Here is a 9453-nt window from a genome sequence, read left to right on the forward strand (position 1 = left end):
TTTGCCCCCCTCCACACACACGCCCTGTAACTACCATTAAAAATTTGGATTTTCTAGCATTTACTATGAGGAAGCATGTTTTGTATAGACAAATTTTCAAAATACTAATAATTCACATTTATTTCCCTTGCCATGCTGCTTCAGGGCTTTCTTCCTCCTAAAAAGCTTGAATCACACCTACTGTTATTTTCTATCACTATAAAAATGATTAACAGATTCGTCCATTTTCATAAACTACTGTCACACACCAGCTTATCAGGAACTCTTTCCAGCTTTACTCCTATGCATAATGGAGTATCGATTTGCATCCTCTGAGACAAAGTGATTAGATAGAAGACAGTCAATAGGCCCTGAAATCTGCAGTCAGAATCTCTTAAACCAAAACACATGTCACTTAGCCTGCTGGCTTCTTCATCTGAGGCTGAGAGATGGAGGCTCATTAGAGCTGCAGCATTATTTCTCTCCTTCCCTGCTGCAGAAGAGCTCCTAAAACTCTGCAGGAGCTTATCTTACCCAGAGATGAGGAAAAGCTTATGCAGAAGGCATGCGGTTCTTCAGAGACAGTTATACTGGGGGAGGCCAATTGCTTGTTAATCAAAAGCCTCTTATCTGGAACCACCTGGACTTTTATGCTCTTCTAAAATGAGGTCCAGGAATTCCAGCTGGACTATTTCACACATGCAGAGTTTCTCTACAGGGTAGCAGGGCAGAAACATACTGTCAGGGAAAGGTTGGTACATCATTTCCTGGGCACAGCTTAAGCTAATAAGAGATGTCTGGGAGCAGTTTCCTATTAAGATGAAGTCCATATGAAAGAAAAAGCAGATGCTAGATTAGAAAGTATTTAATGTCACTTACAGACTACTCTTCCTAAGTAAGGACAGAAGAGATTTGATCTTGTGTTGAAATACATTTTCCAGGGGGGAAAAAAAAAAAAAAAAGAAAAAAGCACATTGGCAGAGTGCTGATGATGATCCTGGCCACCTACAACATAACTGTACTGGCATTAAGAGATTTCACCATTCCTTCAAAGAGAAAACAATACTCATAGAATCATAGAATCTTAAGGTTGGAAAATACCTCTAAGATCATCAACCCAACACCACCATGTCTACTAAACTATGGCCCGAAGTGCCACGTCTACAAATACACTCCAAATACACTGGACCAAACAGATAACACACAGATTGTTTACAGAGCAGCAACAAAGCCAGGTCACGATGGTTTTTTTCCTTTGGAAAAGTAGGGGCTGCATTTTATATCTAGTTATACAATAAAGTTCTGTAAGGTCTACTGCAGCTGTCCTGCAAGTGATACTGAAAAGAAGTCAGGATACAGTTTGGCAGAGATGCTGTACCAGACAGCATTACTGTTTTAGTTAGTCTCAATGGTGGTTTTAAGGCTGACACTCATGAAGAAACAAATGAAGGTGAAGCACCTATCTGGAAAGTCAGCTTCTGAACACAGCATTAGCTTCCAGCAGCACACTACAGCAGAGAAAAGTCTGACCTGCTAAGCTCTCTGCTACCAGCAGCACAGAGCTTTTGGTTGCTTGCTCAGCTCAGTCTGTTTTCATGCAAACAAGAAACCAGAGAACCCTTCTTTTGCCTTGCAAGTAACTTGGAGACAGTTAATTTGTTATCAGTATTTTCTGTTGCAGCCTTCATTATAAGCTTTAACACACAGGAAAAAAAAAACCCACCACACAGCAATGGGAACTGACTAGAAGGGCTGGAGACCAGCCACGCAGAATAACACATATTTGCTAAGAGGAAAAGTGAGCCTCAATATACTGAGCAACATATTGAAAACCATAGGAATAAAAAAGGAGAAACGGTTTAAAAACAAATTTTCCCAGTCATAAAAATAAGAAACCTTTAATACACCACGGAGTCGAACACCCCTCCAAAAAGCAATGCCTGCCCTCGCCCTGCAAACTAATCAATGAAAGGAGCAGGAAAACTCACACGTACAGATCCCCACATTTTGGGCTGACAGTTGCATAGTTTCAGTCTACCTGCAGGCGGGTTGCTGCTGCTACTCCTTCACCTGCATTTAAAGACTACAAAAATAACAACTACATTCTCTTCCATCCTATGTAGCACAACTCACACCGGCCCCACGGTCTCTCCCCGGGGGAGTGCTGCTGGTCAGGTTAAGCTATTGGCCCCTCACCATGCGGCTGGCTCACCCAGCGACCCAACCAAGCGCAGCCTCCCCGCTATAAGGTCACACCGTTCACTTCAGTCAGAAAGGGGGAAGCCCTGAAGCTGACCCCGGCCTCCGGCCCGCCGGGCAGGGGCGGCAGGAAACAGGAATCGCTGCCCCCGGGACAGAGTCTGCCGCGTCCCTCAGGGCAGGCGGGAAACCGGCCGGGACCGGCCTGATACCGCCGCCAGCCCCGTCCCTCACCTCTCGGAGCTGCCCCTCACACCGCCACCAGCCCCGTCCCTCACCGCGCGGTGCTACCCCTCATACCGCCGCCGACCCCGTCCCTCACCCCTCAGAGCTGCCCCTCACGCTGCCGCCGGTTCCCCTGCCGCGGCCGCCTCCCCTCACGCCGCGGCCGCCACTGACCCTGTCCCTCAGAGCCCCGGAGCCGCCACCCCCGCACTCACCGCGGCGGTCGGCGGGACGCGACGGCGGCGGCATCGCCCCTCACGCCCGCCCCGTGCCCGCGGCGGCAGCGCGCACCGCTCGCGCGCGGCGGTGGCGCCACGTGACCGCTCCCTCCTCCTCCCGCCTACCCTCCCCGGCCGGCGCGTCACGTGAGGCGGCCGGGGTGCGGCCGCCATGACAGGCGGGGCAGGGTCAGCCCGAGAAGATGGTGGTCGCTGAGAGGGAGAGGGGTGGTGTTGGGATGTTCTTTCTTGGACTCCTTTTGCTGAGCGGTGCATGGCTATGAAGCTTTAGGGGGAATTCAGCGCTGGAGGGCTGTGGATGTGCGGCCTTCAGTCCCCCCTTTCCCTCAGAGTTGCTGTGTATCTGTCCATCCTGCCGGGCTTGCAGTTTCTCTTGCAGCTCTCCCTGAAGACTCAAAGCCCTTTCCAGTCCCCCAAGGAGGTGTCTGCTTTGGGCTTCATGGGCTTAAGTGGCCCCTGGAAGTACTTGTCCAGGGGCTTTGAAGGGGAGAAAAGAGGTGTAGGTCGGGCTGATGGGGGGTGTCAAGGCCAACTAGCAATGTTTTCTTCACCGTGTGGTTTGATTAGCTGGCTGGAATGGGGGGGACTGAGTGCTTCAGCAGGAAGGGGGAGATAGCTGAGGGAAATCAACCACAACTACCCTAAAGTAACCTGAGCCTGGCAGTTAATGCGCATCTATAGTGACAAGAGTTGACATCCTCACAGGTGGAGAGGCATGTTGAATCCTCAGATCTTTCATGTCCAGAGTAAGTGATCTAACCACTGGCTTACTGGTCAAAAGGGTGGTGGGGTAGCTTCACCACTAATCCATCTTCATGTGGGACCTGACTTGGCAGGTGTCCTTTCAGGAGGGGAGGTGAAACTGGAAGGGTTGTTGGTTTTGTAAACCCTGGTGAGGTTTAAGAATGAAGTGTCAGATTTGCTCAGCATAGTTAGGGCTGGGGTTTGTTTTGGTGTTGTTTTTTTTTTTTTTTTGTGACTACCCAGATATAGAACTTGAGCTGCTGAGTGACACTTTGAAGGTGGCAGATTTTATTTTAGTAAAGTGGAAATTAAACAAGGTTGACACACCCAAACCCATTTTTTGGTGGATATTGCCCCTGGTGTCCAGAGCAAGGTGCTTTATAGTAACACAAATAGAGCAGAATACAGAACTTGTCAGAAAGCTGTAGCTACAGCATTGAAGTACAGGGGGCAAAAAGGCAATACATAATCAGAAGGTGCAGTGAGAGAAGAAGGGGTGGCAATCCGTGGAGGGGTTAGCAGGCAGATGACAAGGAGGTAGCAAGGATCAAGATGAAAGTAATATGTGCAGTTAAATGAGATAGCCACATAGTCACCATCCCTATCAGCCAGCTTTTCATAATTCCTGTTTCATAATGGCTAATATGCAGCTTTGATCTCTCTCTCATAATAATTTAGCCTGATGGCTAGAGATGTGTGTGAAGCTTTTTTAGGTGAAAGCAACCTCAGCACATATGCTATCTGCTTTCTGCAGAACCATTATCTTTAAAGTCCTTTTAATTTGGCCAGTTCTTGCCAACCTTGTAATTTCAGGTATTTAATCTACCCAAATAGTTATTTTAGTTCTTATCAAAATGAGTTTCTCTGGTGCCTGGATTATCATTTTATTAACAGAATTAATAAACTGCTACTTTTTAGCATCGTTCTTGTAAGGTCTTTGAGATGTGTTTCATTTCTCAAAATCCCTGATAATGATAATCTGCCCAGCCCAATTGCTTAATATACTCTATGATAGCTCGTTAGTGTTAACTAATTGACCCACTTCCTATGTGCTCACAGCAAGGGACAAGAAGTCATGTAAAAATGCCGGTAAGAAATCATAACCCAAAGTAATCCTCTATCAATATGGGCTGTGGTCAGAATTTGGAATCCACGTGTACTCAAGCACTGCAATTTCATTTATTAAATGTTCCTGTTGTTGACACATCTTAGACACATAAATGACACAAGAGAAAGGGACACTGAGCTACAAAGATATTCTTTAAGTCCTGTCTGATTTCTTAGATTAGCTTTTCTACTTTATGAAAAAGGAGGCGAGTCTCCCCCCAAACCCGAACAGAATTAATGTATATTATTTTTCTAAATCCAAATCATTCAGAACAAATTTCTCCAGCTAACGTGTGAAGCTTGTTGACCAGCTGTGATAGAGAAGATGAGGGAACTCCAACTGTTCATTCAGTAACTGGGAGAACTTGTATTTGTTACAGTAGTTTGTTTCCTTTTATAATAGTTTGCCTAGGGGCTGTCCATGATGGAAGTCAGAGTCTGCACATCCCCTAGTAGAGTTTCTATGTGATTATGGTTTTGAATGGAGTACACAAGCCCTTGTAAGTTCTGGACGGTTTATTTGCAGTATTTGAGGAAGAAGGGCATTTATCTGGTTGCTCTCAGACTTTTCCTTCCTACTGTTACTTTTGCTGCATATCATTTAGTGTGGTTTTTTGCCTGCTTTCCAAAAGAAAGAAGGTCGAATGACAACTCAGAATATGTATATGGGTTTATCTGATCTGCTCTCTCTTCTCAAATACTTTTGAACTCTTGGACCATATTCATCAAATTTGACAGTGGGTTGAGATTTCAAAGAGATTATATTCTAAATAGCTTTGCAAAAATAGATGTCTGAATATAAGAGAGAGACTGTTATCACTACTGAGGAAAAGCCTGTAGAACAAGTTCATCCCACATACCCTTAAATTCATTAGGAGCACTCAGGAATGAATCTGCGGAGCTGTTGTGACTAGTCTATTGAAAACATCAGATCTGTGCTTTGTAGTAGTTGAAAAAGCAAAAAGGATGTCAGGTACATTAGGACAGGGATAAAGGATAAAATGGGGTACTGTTGTAAAACCCAAAGTGCTTGTACATCTTCAATATTGTGTGACATAATGACATAAAAATCTATTGTCATAGAGAAAGTGAATTCTGTTTCTTATAGCACAAGATTTAGGTGTTCTGAGTGAAATTTCCAGTGAAAAAAATTTAAAAGAAACAAAAGAAAGTATGTTTTTTTCTTGAGTTACAGTTGTAAATTGCTGCAAGTGTATTGTAAAGGCCAAAAGTATAAATGTGCTCATGAGTGGATTAGAAATGGAAATGGAAAAAATGTCCATTGAGGCCCCTTAAATATAACGCTAATGCAGCTGCCAGCTCAGGAAATCTCCAAGTAAAGGAGTGGATTCAGCCAGCAGATTAAGACACCTAAATTTGGGTTTCAGTGTGTAGGTGTCTCCATATGAACCAGATGTCTAAGCTCCCTTTATGCTCAGTAGAGAACTAACGTGGGATTTAGTTACATAAATGCAGGCATCAAGTGCCATTTTAGGTATTGTGGAGTTTTCTACCTGGCCTGCTGCTCCTGCTATCTTCTAAAAAGCCTGTCATATCTGAAGTCTCACGTGGGAGTCTTTGATATCTCAGACCATCACTGATGTCACTAAGCACCTATGGTTAGCAAGCTGAACCCTGCTCAGAGCTGATTCAGCAAGCTATTCAAATCCCCTCAAGGTAGATATATCAGTGTATTTTAAACAGCTGAATAGCTCTCAGCTTCATTATCTGTATTGAGTAATTCTCTACTGACTGTAGGAGGAACTTATATTCAGATGAAAACATCTTCAGTCTAGATGTCAAAATTTATAGGTTTTGCCAGGCTGTACCAGAGGGCATATTGCTTAGCTTTTTTATGCTAAGTTTCCTTAGCTAGTCAGACCACCGAGTTGATTCAGCTGGGATTGATTTAGGGGAAGAATAGAGAAGATTGTGTGTGAAAAACCTTAAGATACTCCGATTTATTGATAATGAGGATTGTGTGAAGGTTTAGATTCACGGTGTGTTGTATAATGGTGCATTGATGTGTAGTGACACTTTGAACACAGTTTCATAACTCCCTAAACCTGGAAGATACCTGGTGGCCAAGAGCAACCACAGATATTGTTGATGAAGCCATCAGAATGACAAATTCTTAAGTCATTAGATCCTGTAACTGAAAGGAATTTTTTTCACAAATGTAAATCAAAACTAATTTGGCTGGTGACAGGCTTTACACCCTTCAGTGAATCAGACCAGTTAGATCTTGTTAGAGTGGCAGAACTTGCCTAAGAAAAATTTGGGCTAAGATTCAGGCCAAACAAATTAGAAAGAAAGGTAACTAGAAAAGCCAGATGATAATTAGACGAGTTTTGGAAAGCAGTTTTTTCCTCAATCTCTCACACTTCAAATTATTTACATTTTCTAGTTGGAAAGACAGAACTTTTAGCGCTAATGCTGTCCTCCTGGGCTGATGAAAGTTTTAACAAAATGAGTAAACAAGTCAGCAAGCTCTGGCATTGGTTTTTTGATATCTTAATAACAAGCTATGAAGGAGCATTTGTGCTTTTAAAACTGTATTGGTCACCATTTGTGCTACTGCAGCAGTGTTCCCATTTGATATTTACTGGCAGAATGCTGTGATAGTACAATAAATAATAAAGACTCCCTCCTAGCATCACTGCTGTTAACAGAGAATCTGTATTTCTCAAATGTCCTGCTCTTCAAGACGGGACAGAGACAAGAACAACCTAATATGATATAATGGGCATTTTTTCCTTTATTTTTCAGCCCGATCTGTGTTATTTTTCTGCACTTCTTAACACCTCTCTTCTGATATTTTCTGTAGAGTCTCTCCAGAACTGTGGAAAAATTGTGTTTTGGTTTTGAAGTGTTGCTGACAACATTCCATCTGTATTCAGCCATTCTCACTCTTAAGATCTGGGAGCAAGATGTTACATTTTCTGTCATTTCTTTTTATTGAAATAGAACATTCCTTGGAATCTGTGGAGGGAGGTAATTTGGCTAAATGGTCTGTCCAGGGTTGCTCAACTGTGCTCAGATCACTTCACAGACTCAGGGTCTGGGCCAGCCTGGGCTGATTTCTTTTCCATTTTGGACTGTTTTGCAAAGTTTTAAGAATGAAAACAATCACATAAAACCCAGAAATCTCATCACTGATTTGGCTTTTCCCCAATGAATTATATTAGAATTCTACCCAAAGTTTCCTTCCATATTTGTTTCTAGTCCCTGGTGAGAGGAGGAATAAAGTTTATTTGCAGTCTCTTTATCTTCTTTTTACAGATGTGGAAGTTAAAGCACAGAAAGATGAAGTTGTTTGTTCCAGGTCATCCAACAGAGCAGTGGCAGAGAGAAAAATAGAACCGAGTCCTTCAGTGCTCGCTCTCTTGCATCACTCTGTCTTCCTGTTTTGATGAAAACGTCTGAAATGTAATTTTCATAGGTAAGTATGTGAGAAAGATTCAGACTTCCTGAAGCATGGAAACTGAAATCTTTAGTTGTGTTACGTAAACAGAGGTTAGATAGAGTTCGAACTGAGACAAAGACTCCAAGCTTGAGTTGTGGCTCTTCTGTTGTACAGGTATCTTTTTGGTAATACTTTCTCATAGCAGGTATAATCTTCCCGGTATCTTTCATGAAAAGATACCTCAGCCTCTAGCCCCATACCTATTGTACAACAGGATGCTGAGCCTTTTTTTTTTTAACGACAGTTTCATTTTCTGCATTCTCAAGGATGGGGTTTTCACTTTCCTAGCACTGAGAAGAGCATAGAAAGGAAGTATGTGTAACAAGGTGTGCTGGTTTTGGCTGGCTTTGCTCTTTTGATTCTCTCCCCCATCCAACCAGGGGTGGCAGGGAGTAAGCGAGTGGTTGTGTGGTGCTTAGTCGCTAGCTGGGGTTAAACCACAACAGAAGGAAAGGATGATTATCTGGTAATATTCATAGTTTTGCTTTAGCTCTATTTTTCCCATTGCTTTTACAGAATTGTGCTGATTCATACCAACTAGGGGCAGTTCCTGCTTCTCTGCAGCAACTGTACAATCTGTCGTAATCACAGGGCTTGTACCCCTTCTGCACCCCCCTCTCCAATTTGTCATTCTTGTCTGCTGTTTCTGTAACCCATGCTAAAAAAAATAAAACAAATCACTTTACAATTTTCATGAACAACCAGACAACCATTTAGAAACTTTGACTCTAAATCATTCTTCTTTTTCAGAGGCCTGAGATATATTAGCAGTATAGCTCATCTTTCTATTGTTTTTTCCAAAGGAGAATATGTGAAATTCAATAGTAGTTGTGTTTCCCAACTTATTATGCATATGTGAGAAACTGAAGAGCAATTATATTCATATAGCTAAGAGGACAAGAATTAGGAGACATGACTGTCCCTCAAGGCGCTTCCTCCATAAATCTGAGTTTATTGCTTGATATCTTAATTTGTTATATACAGTATGTTGATAAAATTCTTACCCCCACAACCTGTGTCTATTTTATCTGTTTAAATTAGAAGCACTTGTGGCCACACACAGTTTCTTATTGGGCAATTATGTATCACTACAAACAAGGACAGCTGACCTCTCTTAGGATTCCTAGGCAAATCCAAAGCAAAACAAAACAAACAAAAAAAATCCCCATCAGCATCATACTCTTTGTTGCATTACTAACTTGCGGTTTACCAGAGAAATGAGTTAGGGTAGGCTATCAAAAGCAGTGTTTCTAAAATGTAAATTTTGGAAGAGTCATGAACTTGATTTCAATAAATGATGAAAACAAAATAGAAAATAAGTATTCTAATTGGTCTATACGGAACCCAAGAGCTGTGCAGTTACTTGTAAATTTACTCCTTTTTTTAGCATGGAAAAAAATCCATATGATTAAAAAGCTTAAGATAATTTTGGGGCCAATTAAAAAACCCTAATACAAATAACGTGACCTTTATGTTAATAATTTTAGTGAAGGA

The 9453-nt window shown here is 42.4% G+C and overlaps 1 protein-coding gene and 1 long non-coding RNA gene across 4 annotated transcripts in view; one reads left to right on the forward strand and one right to left on the reverse strand.

The window, feature by feature from the left end:
- Positions 1-2728, reverse strand: part of GALNT11 (polypeptide N-acetylgalactosaminyltransferase 11) — a 58037-nt gene extending 55309 nt beyond the window's left edge. For 2 of the 3 annotated variants that reach the window (XM_075746708.1, XM_075746713.1), the window contains exon 1: positions 2619-2728. The gene's annotated coding sequence lies outside the window, so the exon portion shown is untranslated. The other variant, XM_075746711.1, reaches the window with a different exon arrangement.
- A 62-nt stretch (positions 2729-2790) lies between these two features.
- LOC142600803 (uncharacterized) lies at positions 2791-8918 on the forward strand. The gene is made up of 4 exons (XR_012834363.1): positions 2791-2827; positions 3210-3388; positions 4897-4993; positions 7776-8918. It is a non-coding gene; the product is annotated as an uncharacterized LOC142600803 (long non-coding RNA).
- Positions 8919-9453: the final 535 nt, after the last annotated feature.

This window comes from Balearica regulorum, chromosome 2 (genome assembly GCF_011004875.1).
Source record: "Balearica regulorum gibbericeps isolate bBalReg1 chromosome 2, bBalReg1.pri, whole genome shotgun sequence".
NCBI classification, from domain to species: Eukaryota; Metazoa; Chordata; class Aves; order Gruiformes; family Gruidae; genus Balearica; species Balearica regulorum.